Raw genomic sequence first — 15,202 nt, 5'->3', positions numbered from 1 at the left:
ATCATCAAGGAACGCGGGGATGCCACGAGCTCATCCAATATCCTGTCTCTGAGAGCATCCCCTCCCAGCTGCCTGGGAGGAAGGAGTCAGCCTCTGTAATGGACACTTATCCAATAATTTGCCAAAGGGGGCAGTTTCTCGCTAACCTCAAGCGGTTTCTGTTTGGCGTGTGGCCTGAAACACAGCCCTGACATCCCTCATAAATATTTATCCCAGCTGCCGGAGCAGTGGAGGAGATGTTTGACCACATCCAGCCTTTGTGGGAGTTTTCCAAGCACTTGTTTCAGAGAGCCCCCCTGTGCTCAGGGCAAAGGCCAGCTCCTGAGTCAGCTCCAATCTCCTGCCATGGAAGCCTCCAGGGAGGAAATGCACCCGGGAACGCGTTGGGGTGCAGTGGATCCTCTGGATTTGAATACTAATCAGGATCAGGGCATGGAATATTCACTCACTCTGTCCCTAATTGTCAGCATAGGGTTTGACGCCCCTTCTACCTGGCTGCTCCAGACCCTGGTGGCTTGAGGACACAGGGGCTGGGAGAGGGTAGGGTGATCTCTCCACCATGCCACCAAATGTCACCCTCCAGGGTTCTACCTGTGTTTCTCCAGGGATCAGAATGGGGATTGCCCACCAGGACTGGGAGGCCAGGGAGCAGGGAAGAGGCTGGGGCTCCAAGGAGTCTGTTTTTCCTGTGTTAGAGGCTCTTTTGGCAAGGTGTGGGAGCACCCTGGGCTCCATGGCAAGGCTCTGTCCTATCCCAGATCCTGCTGTGTTTTGTAACACCCAGTCTGAAGGACCTGGGATAACCCTCCCATTCCCATCTGCTGACACTTTGTGGGAATATTGCTTTGGTTTCTGCTCCCTGTTTCCCTCCCTGGGGTGCTCTGAACCCCCCATCAAGGGACACACAGTGGGGAGCCACAGCAGAGCCCCAGGGCGACCCTGGGCAGATGCCAACCTTGCCCATGTCCTAGAACTGGAGCCTCTCCCCTCCTGTTTTTGGACACATCCAGGCTCACTTGAGGTGTGGGGGTGCAAGGGTTAAGCCCTTGTCCTTCAGGAGCACTGAATTTATCTCATCACTCACTCCAGGTCCTCCACCCCCGGAGCAGCATCCAAGGAAAGCCTCCCTCCCCCAGTTCCTGGGGGCAGCCAAGCCTGAAGCCCCTCTCGCTTCCCACCGGCGGGAACAATGTTATTCTGCACCGAGGCAATTACCGCCACCTAATTAAAACCGAGGCGCGTGCCATCCCTCAATGACACGGCGGGTGGAGGTGGCAGGGAGCAGGGAAGGCGGGGAACAGGGAAAGCGGATGCTCTGCTTTATCCCCCCGGCTTTTCCCAGACCTCCCTCTCCGCTTCCCTGTGGGACTTGGTGTGGGGCCGCTTCCCAGGAAGCTCAGGAAGATGGGGAGGAGGGAGGGGGAATGGGAGGAGGGACAGAAAAGAGATGGATGCTCTGGGGGGGCTTTGTCCCATCCTCTCCTCCCACCCCTCCCCTCCAACCTTTTACACTGCCACTCAGCTCCAGAGGCTCTTGATTGACTTTAAATGTAATTAAATCGCAGGCACGCCGAGGATAATTCAGGAGGTTTCATTGCCCGTCGGAGAGAGCGAGGCAGCGGAGACAGAGGGGTGTTAATAACGCACTTTTTATTGACGAGCAGTTGGAAGAGGTTCAGGGAATTTGTGGAGAGGGAGGAGCCTTGGACCAGGCAGGGAAATTTGGGTCAGGGTGGGGGAGTCTGGGATTTTTAGATTTGATCCCAAAAGTCTTCAGAGGGATGGGGGAATGCCCCGTGATCAGTCAGTTGGGGCTTCCCTGCCACATTATCCCATGGGAGGGCTGCACCTTTGGATCAATCCCCAAGGGATGTGAACGTTCTCCCAGGCAATTAGTGCGAGGAAAAGAGGAAACAGACTCACGTTCTGCCAGGGAAGCTTCAGGTTGGACATCAGGAAGAAATTCTTCATGGGAAGGGTTGTCAGGCATTGGATTGGGCTGCCCAGGATGGTGGTGGAGTCACCATCCCTAGATGTGGTCAAGGAATGACTGGATACAGCAGGGGATCATCACATGTTGGACCGGAAGATCTTGGAGGTGTTTTCCAAGATTCTGTGAGAATTCTCTGAGAAAAGAGTGAATTCACCTTGCACAGTCAGGAATGCCCAACTCAGGATGGGAACCCCTGTTTCTTTCATGGCACCTTGAGGATCCTTGCTGTGTCCCATCACATGGGGGGACAACTCTGCTTTAGGTCCTCTGGGTAAACCCAATTTTTCTGAACTCCAAATTGGGTGATTTTTCCTGAACCTGTCTTTCAGCTGATGCTGATTTTCCACACTTGTCTGTTTTATTTCTCTCTTTTTTTCTTTATTTCCCCAGAAATCACTTCTGCTGCTTCCTCTAGAAGATAAACTGAGCAAATATGTCCCTTGGGAAGAAGTTCTTTCATGAGTTTAGCTGTGTTTCAGGCTGCCCCAAATCCAGGTCTGACAGCTCCATGCTTGGCTCGATCCAGGAAAGATCTGGAGAACTCCTGCATGGCAAGGGAAGACCCAGGGGCTCACTTGGTGTGAGCCTGGTGGCACATCCAAAATTCTGGCTGGAGAAACAAGAACAATCTAGATTTCATCAATATGGAAAAATTCCCAACAGAAATGAAGTATGATGAAGGTGACTTTGAGGTCCATAAATGTTTGAGGTGTTGCTGTCATTGCTTTTTTTGGGGATGATGTTGGTTGCAAAGAAGGGTCCTGTGGTGCCATGGCACCCTCCTGTCTCTAATTGGTTTTACACAAGCCTAGTTGAGTCTTACTAAGCTATGCTTAAGTCTGGGTCTGTTGAGACCTGAGGAACATGTTGTTGGTCCACACTGGTGGACTCTGACAATTGCATGAGACAGAACCTCCTCTTCCACCTCATTTTTGTCCTTTGTCACATCAGGCCACGTTGCCTCAGTTTGAGATTCAGAGGTGAAAACATGGGATGGGGATGAGTATTTCCTTGGAAAGAGGGCATGGCTGAAAGGTTTGGGAGTACAGGAGGTGTGACTTTCATCAAGGAGGCATCTCAAGCAGCATTTCTTGGGGTGGAAGCTGGTTCAGGGGCTGTTTCCAGAGGAAGGAACATTTCAAAATGTGTTGCATGAGAAGCAGAAGTTGCCCGCCAGGGGAATCTCTGACTCCCTGCAGAATTAGAATTGTCCTTCAGAGGGAGCTCACAGGGTGTTGAGACCCAACCAGTCCATCTCCTGTCACCTGCTGGTTGGTCCTCTTCCTAAATTCCCAGGTTTGGAGGCCTGGCTGGGGCAATGTGACACCTTGCATGGTGCTTTGCTGTTTGCTACAGTAAAATCTCCTCTCCACTGATGTCTTAATTTCGAAGAAGATCCTTAGACCAATCCAGAGCAATCAGTTGAACTACCTCAAGAGTAATTACCCCTTGATGATCTTGGTATTTTGTTCCTCTGGCCACCACGGGACCACCCACAGCTCACGGACCAGAGGTGGGAGCTGCAGCTCCCATCTTCTCCCAGGTCCCAGAGAGCTGGTCAAAGGGTCCAGGAAAAGCAATTCCAGGTGTGGAGTGGGTCCCCATGCCTGGTTAGGCCTGGCAGAGCCCGCTGGAGCATCTGATGGGGTGGGGAGGGGGTGGCGAGTGGATTAAAATTCTCGTTTCTTCACGCTGGGTGAGAACGCTACAGTGGATTAGGCCGGGAGCTGCTCCTGGCTGCGGCGCTGTGCTGAATTAGCAACATGTTTGAATGAGATAAAAGGGGCAGCTTTACCCCAGCGCCCTCGTTCCGCTAATCCCACTACAGCTGTGAAATGAAGAGCAGCAGATCGGCTTTACTCCCTTCCCTGACTATTTCCTACCCTTGAGACCGAGGCAGCTCCGCACAGATTTACCAAACCTGGCCCTGCAGGCGGATTTCTGCTCCGGCTGGATGCTCCCTTTGCTGTGCCGGGCCCTATAGCAGGATTTCTTGGGATGGGAGGCTCTTGGAAAATGGGGTTGGTTGGGGTTGGACTTTTGTAGAGTGAGGTTGGTTGCCCTGGGAGGGGTTTGGCCACCTTGCCAAGCTTTACAAGATTTCATGTTGTCGTGGTGTGTTGCCACAGATGTGCTGGAGGAGGGAAAACTCATCCCTGTTCCAGCAGGTCACCTCAGCAGCATGGAACAGGTGGGGTTTTCTCCTGCTTTTCCCTGGGAGTCTCTCAGACAACTAAATGGAGGATGCTCTTTGGTCCTGCAGCTGGGGCTGCGCCCACCCAACCTCCAGTTCACTGATGACATTTTACCCTGTGGTGGCACCTCTTGCTTGTTCATGGATGTCCCAGTCAGGGACTGGTCACAGCTCCAGGGACATGGACAACATCTCCTGGCACTGGAAGTAATCCCACCAGTGCAACTTCCTCTTTCAAGTGGGTCCCAGTGTGGTTCCAACCCTTTTTCAAACAAGGATGTTGCAGTGTTGGGATAACTTGGGACCACAAGTCCCCTCTCCTCTCGCGCAAAGCGAAGTTTGTAGAGGGAGATGAGAGAAGGAGACTGTAAATAGCCAGGTAATGATTTGAGAGGTCTTTAAAAATAATCTTAACAATGTTTAAAAAGGATCTTGGAGGTCTTTTCCAACCTGTCCTGGGTTGACTATATGATGCTTTTATCCCCAAATCGTCTCATTGGTTTATGCTGAATAATAATAAGTTTTGCACCTTTAAGACTTGTTGCAGAGAGTGAAAGGGGGGAGAGAAGAATCGCACAGTTTTTTTTTTTTTTTTTACCTTAGAAAAAAAAAGTTTATTAACTAAACTACAAAAGGGAAATGACTCAATGACTTGGAGGTGATAGAACTTGGAGGGAAGGATTGAAACCAATGTTTGGGTCTGTTGACCTACTCCTGAAATGGGTTATCTCCTTCTTATCAGTGAGCCAGGAGTCACAACAGCTGGATATCACTTCCCTGGAGCTGGGGAGGTCAGATGTGTCCTTGTCCCAGTCACTTAAAGGCTGGAATTTATCCCTTCTGTTTTATGGGAATTGTCACACAGGTGTAGCCATTGGAATGGTGCTTTTGTGCTCCTGCACATCCAGGAGTTTAAACCTGTGCCATCCACAAAGCTGAGGGAATAAATTGTCCACTTGGATTGAGTTTTCTGCCTTAGGAAGAGTAGAAAAATTCCCTCAGCTCCATTAACTGGATCAGCTTGCTGTGCAGCCACGGGAAAGAGGAATCTCCACTGCACACACCCCGTTTAATCCCATCAAAACACCTTTTATCCACATCTCCATAACACGGGTAGGAAAACAAACCTGCTGTAGGATCAGATCCATCTGTTTGCACAGGAATCACAAAGATTTGGAAGATGAATTAAGTTTGGTGTGGTTTTCCTCAAAAAATCTGTTTGTGTGGATGCAGAACTAGTTCAGCTGGAAATTGTTCTTCCAGAGGAAGGTTCAAGAGAGCACACAAGGAATCTCATGGAGCTTCATCCTTACCTCTGCCAAATGAGAGACTTGACCTTTCATGAATTATTCCTCTTCTGCAATAACTTCAAAATCCAAAGGTTTCTGTGTTCCATTTTTTCAACTCTGGAAGAGCCCCACTGCCTTTCCCTTCATGGCTTTGTGTCTCTTGATCACTGTTTAGAAGGTCAACCACAACAATGGGGGTTCCATCCCCATCCCTGCTTAAATCCTGGCATTTCCCAACAAGACAATTGTGCAGAGAGAATTAATTTAGGTGATCTGAACATCCAGAACCTCTCTCGATGACTCATTGTTCTCCTTCTGTGGGGGACACTTGAGCTTCTTAACCTCCAAACCAGCAAATCCGATGTGTGAAATGAAAGTTGAGCTTCTCAACCTCCAAAACCTCAATTCCCACCTGGGAAGTGGGAGTTGAGCTTTCCAGACTCCAAAACAGCAATTCCCACCTGTGAAGGTGGAGGCTGAGCATCCAGGAGTGCACAAACAAATCACCTTTTCTGACCTAGAATTAATTGATGTTTTCCTGAAGTTGTGGCCTAATTTCAGCATGATGAGCACCAAAATGTTTTTACAATGAGGAACTCTGATCCCACCTTCTCCAGGTGTGGCTGATCCCAGATGGAGCCATTGAAAAGCCTCCTCACAGCAAAGTGAGGATGATGAGGGTAATGTGACCCCGATGTGGGTTTGCATTTTGGGTTGGATTCATAGAATCATGGAATCACTGAGCCTGGAAAAGCTCTGCAAATCATCAAATCCAACCTTTGACTGAACACCACCACATAAAACAGATTTCAACTCCCTTAAAATTATTTTGGTGCTGAGTTTAAAGCCGAAGGTGACACTGGGTCCCTTTGGATGAAAGGATGGTGCTGTGAGGGTGTCCTGAGCAGAGACGACACCTTGCACAAGGATCCCAGCTCCTCATCCACTGCTTGGATAATCAGACGAAAGCAGGGGAATCTGAATTTCCACTTCCATCCCAAAAGATGGAGCCTGTTTGTTTGTGATCACCCGCAGTTCCCCTCTGCATCCCACATTCCTGGGAGAGGTGGAATCCTTCACATCCTCCATTTCAAAGACGTCTCTATTAACAGGACAATGGGAGAATAAGCACTTTCCTTTATTCATTTCCCCGCTGTCTGATAAAATCATATTGATGATAATTTTCCTTTAATGGACCATTTGCAGTAATTATGATGCAGAGGGTGAGTAATTGGAGCTGACGCCCGATGCCTCCTATGGAACTCGGCAAACTTAATTCACTCCATTGTCTGGGAGAAAAGGAGAGAGAGGAGGGAGACAGGAGGGAGAGGCCAATCCCACAGGCCCCTCTCCCCTCCCAAATGGTCAGCAGAGCAAATTATTGCTTCTTCTGCCTCTGTAGGATTTGCTTCGGTGCATCAATTTGCACCTTTCCCTTTCCTTCCCTTTTCCACCAGTTCCCAAATTTGCATTCTCTGTCCTGATGTCTCCATGCTCCCAGTTTTCAAGCTCCGGAATTATTTCTTCTGTGTCGTCTTTAAAGTGTTTTTCCCCATTGCTTACAGCACATGCTTCTCTGGGATGTGTCATGGAATAACAGAATTATTTAGGGTTGAAAAGCCCTCCAGGGTCATTGAGTCCAACCATTCCTCAGCACAGCCAAGGCCACTGCTTAACCATGTCCCCAAGTGCCACATCCGCATGGCTTTTAAATCCCTCCAGAGGTGGTGTCCAGCCAGGGCTGGAGAGCCTTTCAGTGAAGAATTTTTCCCTAATATCCAACGTAAACCTGCAATGGCACAACTTGAGGCCATTTCCTATTGTCCTGTCCTTTGCTCCCTGGGAGCAGATCCCAACCTCCCCCTGGCTCCACCCTCTTTTCAGGGAATTGCAGAGAGTGAGAAGGTCCTTCCTGAGCCTTCTTTCCTCCATGCTTTTTCTCCCAGGTCCCACAGCTGCTCCTCATCAGATTTGTGCTCCAGACCTTTGTCTTCCTTTAAAAAATCAAGTATCCTTGGCATAGGCCCATGTGCAGACTCCCCACACCATTATCTCATCCTGAAGGTCCTTCCCTCTGGGTCCTTCTCTGCAGGCAAGAGGAATGAGCCTCTGGAAAATGAGCCTCTTTTCCACCTTGGTGGAAAAACATGTTTTCCCTGGAAAATGAGCCTCTTTTCCACCTTGGTGGAAAAACACGTGGTCCAGCCCTGAATTCAATGGGAAAGCTCTGGCTGTGGCCAGAACAAGGAGCTGTGCTCCAGGGAAAAATAAAGCATGGAATGATCTGATTATCTGTGAGTAGAAAGCATCCTTGACTGGGAGAAGGGAATTGGGAAACATTCCATCCTGGGTTTGAAGATGTGGGTCTAAGACTCTTTGGAAGTGTCCTAGTTTAACCTGTTAATGTCACACAGGCACTTCCTCAATCCCCCTCAGTTCAGTGAGATAGGGAGAGAATTAGAAAAAAAAAGTAAATTTGGGTAATTGAGGTAAAAACTGTTTAATAGGACAGAAAAGGAAGGGAAAATAATTACAATAATCCTAGAATTCCAGAATGGTTTGGGTTGGAAGGGAGCTTAAAACTCATCCAATTCTAACCCTCCATGGACAGGGACACCTTGATCCCCTGAAGCTGGAGATGGGATGAAGTTGTGGAGGGATGAACCTGGATGTTCTTGGTAATGATGCAACCAGCCAGCTCAAATCCATGGGATCATCCAATGGGAGGTGGGGCTACAGGGAGAACAGAGAAATTTGGACAGGGGGGGAATCCACATATCTCCATAAAGCAGAACAAATATAAAAACAGTTCATCAGTATTCTTGGAACTGGATTGAGATGGAAATGAACATTTCTCTATGCATTCTGGCAGATTGACTACTTGGAAAAAGATGATGGAGGCCAATTGAACAATTGGCTCCCAACAATTGGTTGCAATATTTTGTTTCAGTCAAGAGTGCTCCAAGTTGGCTCCAAGTTTGGTCTTTTTTTTAATTCGAGATGAATTTCAAGAGTTGTTCTCAGCTGCAAAATGAAAATGTCTCTTTTAATGCATTTCCTTCTATTTTTAATTTCTTGGAATCAGGAAGGCATTTTAAGCACTGAAAATTCAATGGAATTGAAATGTGGCTGAGAAATGCTTCAATATTGTTAAAACTCCTTTTTTTTTTTTTTTTTTTTCCTCTAAGAGATTTTTCAAGAGAAAACTTCTCCCCAAGCTCTGCTCTCTGGGAAATTTGGAGTGATAAATTTTGTAGTTACGAAAGACCAGCGGATGTCTTTGTGGAGAAATCTGGGAGAAGAGCAACCCTCCTCCCATCTCCTGATTTCTGCCTCATTCTCACTGAGGAATTGCCTTTGAGTTCAGCGTTTCCTCCCAGGTTTCATTTCTGGAAGTTAGCTGTTAAGAGGAATGAAACTCTTGGATTTTCTCCTGTGTGTGGATCCAACTCTCTGCCCATCCATTTCTCTCCATTTCACAGAGCTAAAGCAGCTGTTTTGTCCAGCTTTCTTTATCCATTGGAAATAAATAATGGGAAAATGAAATGTGGTGCTCTTGGAGCCAGTGGTTAAGTTTTGCCTCTGTTTTTTTGGGGAAAAAATCCTGAAACAAGGGGTTTTGGGACTTGAAGTGGGGTCTTCATGGTTCAGAGATTTCCTGGAAAACTGGGCATGGATTACACCTAACAAGGGTCCTCTCCACCTGGGACAAACATCTGCCAAGCATGAGTGGCTCGAGGTGGCCAGACTCAACTCTTCATCCCTGGAAGTGATCACAGAAATGTTGGATGGGGTTTGCAGCAACCTGGGATAGTGGAAAATGTTCAAGGTCAGGTTGCTCCAAACCCCATCCAGCTTGGCCTTGAACATTTCCAAGGGTGGACCATCCCCAGTGCATCCACTCCTCATGGGAGAGGCAGCAGTGATGTTGGCTTTGGAAGCACATCTGGCTTTCCATTCCATTCCATGCATGGAATATGACCACTCCCTCCCAAATGCCAGTGCTTGTTCTGTGGGAACCAGCAATATTTCCAAGAATTAGTAGGAAAGCTGTTCATTAGCCCAGGAATCTAATTGGAATTTAGTCTGGTATTAGATGCCAATTGTTTTCATCTTTGTCCATGTTGATGGGGAAAGGTGGATCTGGACCCTGAGAATGGCTGAAATTCCATTCAAAACTGGACGTGTGTTTTGTTGGAATAGGATTTCTTAAGGATTAATGGCTATTTCTCCTCTTCTCCATTACTCTTTATAACTGGAAGATTCAGCTTCAGGGAAGGCTGAAGGATACAGCCTTTTCCAAGGCTCCTTTGTTGTTTCTGACAGGACTAAACCCAGCCCTGCCTTTAGTCCAGAGTAATTTTGGAAAAAAAAATTTATGGATGCCCTTTATTTTTCCAAATGGGACCAAGCCATTGACAACAAAAGGGATCATCACCTTCTCCCACGGGATTGTGGCATCAGTCCTAAAACCCTGTGGAAGTTGGCAGTGGATATCAGTAATTATGGGAAAATAAATTATAGGGATGGTACAATTATCCCAGAGCCAAAGGCAATAAACCCAGACACGCAGAGTTAATGTGAAACTTTAAAGAAATCCAATATTTTAAGGTGGTATTTCCCAGGATCCAAAGAGCCCTTGGCCAGCCCCTCTGGAGTTCCAATCATTTCAAATAATTGGAAATTGGGATACAATCTATGTTTACTTTTGCGGGATGAATAGGAATATTCTCCCTCTCTACTTTTTCACTTGAAAAAGCCTTTTAAAAATAATTAGGTTCATTTTTTTCTCTGATTTTTAGGTTCCTGATGTGGGAACCAAAATGTTTCTATTTTTTAATGACAAATAATGGCAAAAAAAATTCTCACGAAGCTTTAAAAAGTCATCAAATCAAATAGGATATATTTAAATTTTTCATCATTTGGGAGAAAGGATGAATTGGGGGAAACTGCAGCAGTTTTTTTGGGAAATTCCTCTTGGATAAGTCTGATTCATTGTCCTGTGGAAATTGTCCACCTCACACATCCTAGGCTGAGACATCTGGGTGGCAAACACCTCCTGGGAAGGAAGTGGGAATCAGTGGGAAAGGATTGGGAGTGGCTGGGAACAGGCTGGAATGTAGTGAGATAGTTGGATATGGTTTGGGATGAATCCCTAATGGTCAATAAACAGAGCTGGGTCCTGAGAGAAATGCAGATCTGTTGGCTAAATCCTGGAGCAGGATGATCCCATCCAATCTGCCAGGAAAGTGGAATTTTGGGGTGTCTTCTTCAGCCTGGAAGGCCCATCTGGGCCTCATCTGAATAAAGTGAAAACTTTAATCTGTGGAGTTTTGAGATAGATTCAGGAAATCCAAAAATGTAGGATCATTCCACCTTTTTGGCCACCACAGCCAGGACAAACTGGGAAAACAAATGTGGAAACACCAGATTTCCCAGTGGAACCCTTATTTTCCTTTCCCCACAATAAGGGACTGCTTTTTTTCCATGTTTCTCTTTGTTTAGTTGTCTATTTAGGTGTTTTGTTTGGGGGGTATTTTTTATTTGTTCTTTTGGGTTTTTTGTTGTACTTTTTAGGTTGGTTTTGGCTTTTTGTCCATGGGTGTTATCCCTGGATATGGTGATGGAATGTCACCCAGTTTAGGTTCCAGCTCTCCCAGCTTTGGCCATTTCATTGATTTCTTTCCACAGACGAGTGGAAAATCAGGAAACTGACTCTGGACTAATCTTGGGGTAGCAAATCCATCGTGTGAATTCACAGAAAGGAGCCTTATTCCATTCATTTCTCAGTTCTGAGGAAAATCATCACAGAATCATGAACTAATTTAGGATGGAAGAGCCCTCTAAGATCATGGAGTCCAACCATTCCTCAGCACAGCCAAGGCCACCACTAAACCATGTCCCCAAGTGTCACATCCACATGGATGTTAAATCCCTCCAGGAATGGAGAGTCCACCTCTACTCTGAGCTGGGCCACCCTTTCCATGAAGAATTTTTTTCCTAATATCCAACCTAAAGCTCCCCTGGTGCAACTTGAGGCTGTTTCCTCTCATCCTGTCCCTTGTTCCCTGGGAGCAGATCCTGATCCCGCCTGGCTCCACCTTACTGTCAGGGAGTTGTGGAGAGCCAGGAGGTCCCCCCTGAGCCTCCTTTTCTCCAGACTGAGACCCTTTCTCAGCTTCCTCAGCCTCTCCTGGTGCTCCAGACCCTTTCCGAGCCCCATTTCCTTCCTGGGACATGCTCCAGCAAGTTTCTCCAGCAAATGGGAATATTGTGGGAAATGCATCAAAGGCTTTCCTAAAATCCAGGTAGATTCCACAGCTTTTCCCTCATCCATCAAATGTCACCTTGTCATAGAGGAAGCATCACTTGTGACCCTTTTTTGGGACGCTGCTATTTGGTACAGATTTTTTTTTTGTTTTGGGAAAAAGGAGTTGCCTTCCCAAGGGATGCTTGGACATGGTGAACCCTTTTTCCATGGTTTCCCTTTTCTGGGCTTTTCTTTTGGAAAGGGCAGGATCCTGACTGAGACAAAACCCAAATCCTCCATGTCACTCCTTGTTTGGGACCCTCTCATCTCAAAGCTTGGCTGCCTCTCTCTTCCCAAAATCTTCCCATTCCTGCTGTTAATGAGGATGGAGCGACTCATTTGGGATCCTGGATGTCTTTATAACCCAAGCCCACGGCTAGGAGCTGCTTCTCCTGATGATTTTAATCTCCTCATCCATCTTTTCTGGTCAATAAACTCCCTCTCGAATCAAATTGTTACCGAACATATCCCAACGCTGATGTCCATTGGACTCCGGGCTCCAGCGGATAATGGAGTTTGTCATAATTAAGTGTCCTTCTTAATTAATTGAGTGGTCAGGATGCTAATTAGCCAGGTTTATTGAGACTGGAGGAGTATGAAGGGCAATAACTGCAGCTCATCAAAAGCATTGGGACTAGGAATAAAGTGCAGCTCCCTTCCCTCTCCAGACAAATCCGTGGCTCCGGAGATTTATGGATTGGGAGATGGGGATGAGCAGGGTTGTGCTGGGCTTTGTTTCAGTGTGGCCAAGGTTTCCCAGCCTTTGCTCCCATTTTCCACACGTTCCTGGATCTCATCCATCACTACAGCCCTGACTCGGATGTCTCCTCATTCCTTATCTGATCCTTATTCCTGCATTCCCTGCTCAGAGAAAGCAGGACTTCCAATAGAAATCTGGGACACCTGATGGCTCATAGTTACATAGGAAATTCCCTGAGTGGGAGTTCCTTGACTTTTTCTGCCCTATCTGGTTTGTATCCTCTAATTCCCAATTCTCAAATCCTCTTTTTTTTTTTTTTTTGGAAAGCGTTCACCTGACCTGAATTCTTGAACTTCCTGGTCTATCCCCATCATCCATTTAAAAAAAAATAAATTGTCTCTTTATATCCAAAACCAGGACAGGGATTTTCATAAGGAATCAAGAAAAATATTTGGATCATGCAGCTGAAAGAGGATCTTCTTCTGGGATCTGGAATGAAGTCGAGGCTCTCTCACTGTGTCTCTGGATTATTTTAGGGAATAATCCTTAGGGAATTTGATGATTGTATCCCAGTTCCTCAACCAACTGAAGCCCAAGAAGTCTTTCAGGATTTCCCAAACTGGTTTACATGAGTGGCAGGATTGGGAAGAGAGGGAATGCACTTAGGAAGTGAAGGAATATTTAATAAGGTTTTGCAATTCTCTTTTTTGCAGCATGAGGACTGGAGCATTCCCAGAGGGATTGAAGTGAGAATTGCCCTTGGAGACACCCAAGGAAAACCAGACCAAGCTCAGTACCTGTGTAGGGAGTGAGGAGTTTTTATGCTAACTTTGCTTTTCTTTGGGAATGTCTAAAACTAGAGAAGTGGTATCTGTGGAGGTCAAAAAAACTGTTGGAAGTGCATCCGGAAATCTGTGAGTAATCCTGGAGTTGAGGATGCAAGAATTCCTCAGGATTACAGTCTCCCATATGATAGAGGTGGACTTTGGCATTCACCTGGGAGATCTTTTTACAGAATTCCCTACATTTCTGGGCTCAAGGAACATAGAGTCAAAAGCCTCTCATGCCTTATCCCATCTTGCATCCTTTGTGTGCTTAAAAACATGGAAATTGCCCTATCAAAACCTTGTTTTACTTCCCATTTTTACTCCAAGTGATGAGATTTTGGCCCTGTTTTGGCTCGAATAATTCTGTGCCCAGGAAGGACTCATCCATCCTGCTCTGATTTTGGGGGCAGCATCCATAAAAGTCCATAACTCCCACTCTCCAGTATTTATTTCAGTGGCTTTGGCATTGGAGTTTGGCTGTTCCAAGGGGAGAGCAGTCAGAGATGAAACCTCTGGAAGGAAACTTCCCACGCCTGGCTTATTTTGAGAAATTCCTGGTGGAGGTGGCTGTGCAAGGCCAAGACTTCCAAGGAAAAAGAACAGAAGGGTGATGTGGAGATGCTGGAAAAGGTCCAGAGGAAGCCACAGAAATGCTCCAAGGGCTGGAGCCCTTCTGCTCTGGAGCCAGGCTGGAAAGAGCTGGGAATGTCCAGCCTGGAGAAGGGAAGGATCCAGGGAGACCTCGGAGATTCTTCCAGTGCCTAAAGGGGCTCCAGGAGAGCTGAAGAGGGACTTGGGACAAGGGATGGAGGGACAGGACGTGGGGAATGGCTTCTGCCTGCCAGAGGGCCGGGATAGATGGGATATTGGGAAGGAATTCTTCCCTGTGAGGGTGGTGAGGGGCTGGAATGGAATTCCCAGAGAAGCTGTGGCTGTTCCTGGATCCCTGGAAGTGTCCCAGGCCAGGTTGGACAGGACTTGGAGCAACCTGGGATAGTGGAAGCTGTCCCTGCCCATGGAACCAGATTATCCTGAATGTCCATCCCATTCCAAACCATCCAATCATTCCATGATTTCATGATTATCCCTAACTCGCAGAACATTCCTTGAAAAAAGGAATAATCAAATTCCTTATAGTAAAAATCCTCACTTTTTAGTAGAACAGCAAGAATTTGGCTCCATGTCCCTGAGAACTGAAGGGATCAGTGATCCAGTGATCCCTAATCCACTCACTGACTGGAATTGGAATGATCTGTCCAGAAAAGGATTGCTCTGCACTTCCCCTGTTCCATATATTCTCTCCCAAAATATCCAAACCAAAATTTTTTGGGGATGAGACATAAGATTTGTGTATTCTCCATGTCCTAAAATTTAGGGAAATATTAATTGGGTAAATTAGGAGTTAAGAGGTTTTCCTGATAATTTTCCTACTTCCTAGTGGGATAGGCAAAATGAGGATTAAATCCTAGTCTTAAACATAATAATGATATTTATATTTATTTATAAATATTTATATGTTTTTAAAATATCTTTTTGGGTCTAATAAGGCCAAAATTTGGCCAGATGATCCTGGTTTAAGGATTTGCCTTAAAATCCACCTGGATGTGTCCTGTTCCACTTTTTCCTTGTGGAAAACCAATCTTAAACAGATTAAAAATTATCATTGCATAAATACATTAAATAAATAACACATACACAAAAAAATTGCATTAATTGAACAGAGCTTCAGAGCATATTCCAGTGGGAGATTTCCACTGGGATAAGGCAGCTTGATAGAAATTAGGGATAACCCAGCTTTTGCCAGGACACATCCCTGTATTTTTATGGCTTTTTGGTGACTCAGGAAGGTTCCTTTTGATTTTATGATTTCCAGGACGTTTTAATGGACA

Source organism: Camarhynchus parvulus, chromosome 2, assembly GCF_901933205.1.
Source record: "Camarhynchus parvulus chromosome 2, STF_HiC, whole genome shotgun sequence".
NCBI lineage: Eukaryota > Metazoa > Chordata > Aves > Passeriformes > Thraupidae > Camarhynchus > Camarhynchus parvulus.
Note: the sequence above shows the minus strand (reverse complement) of the source record.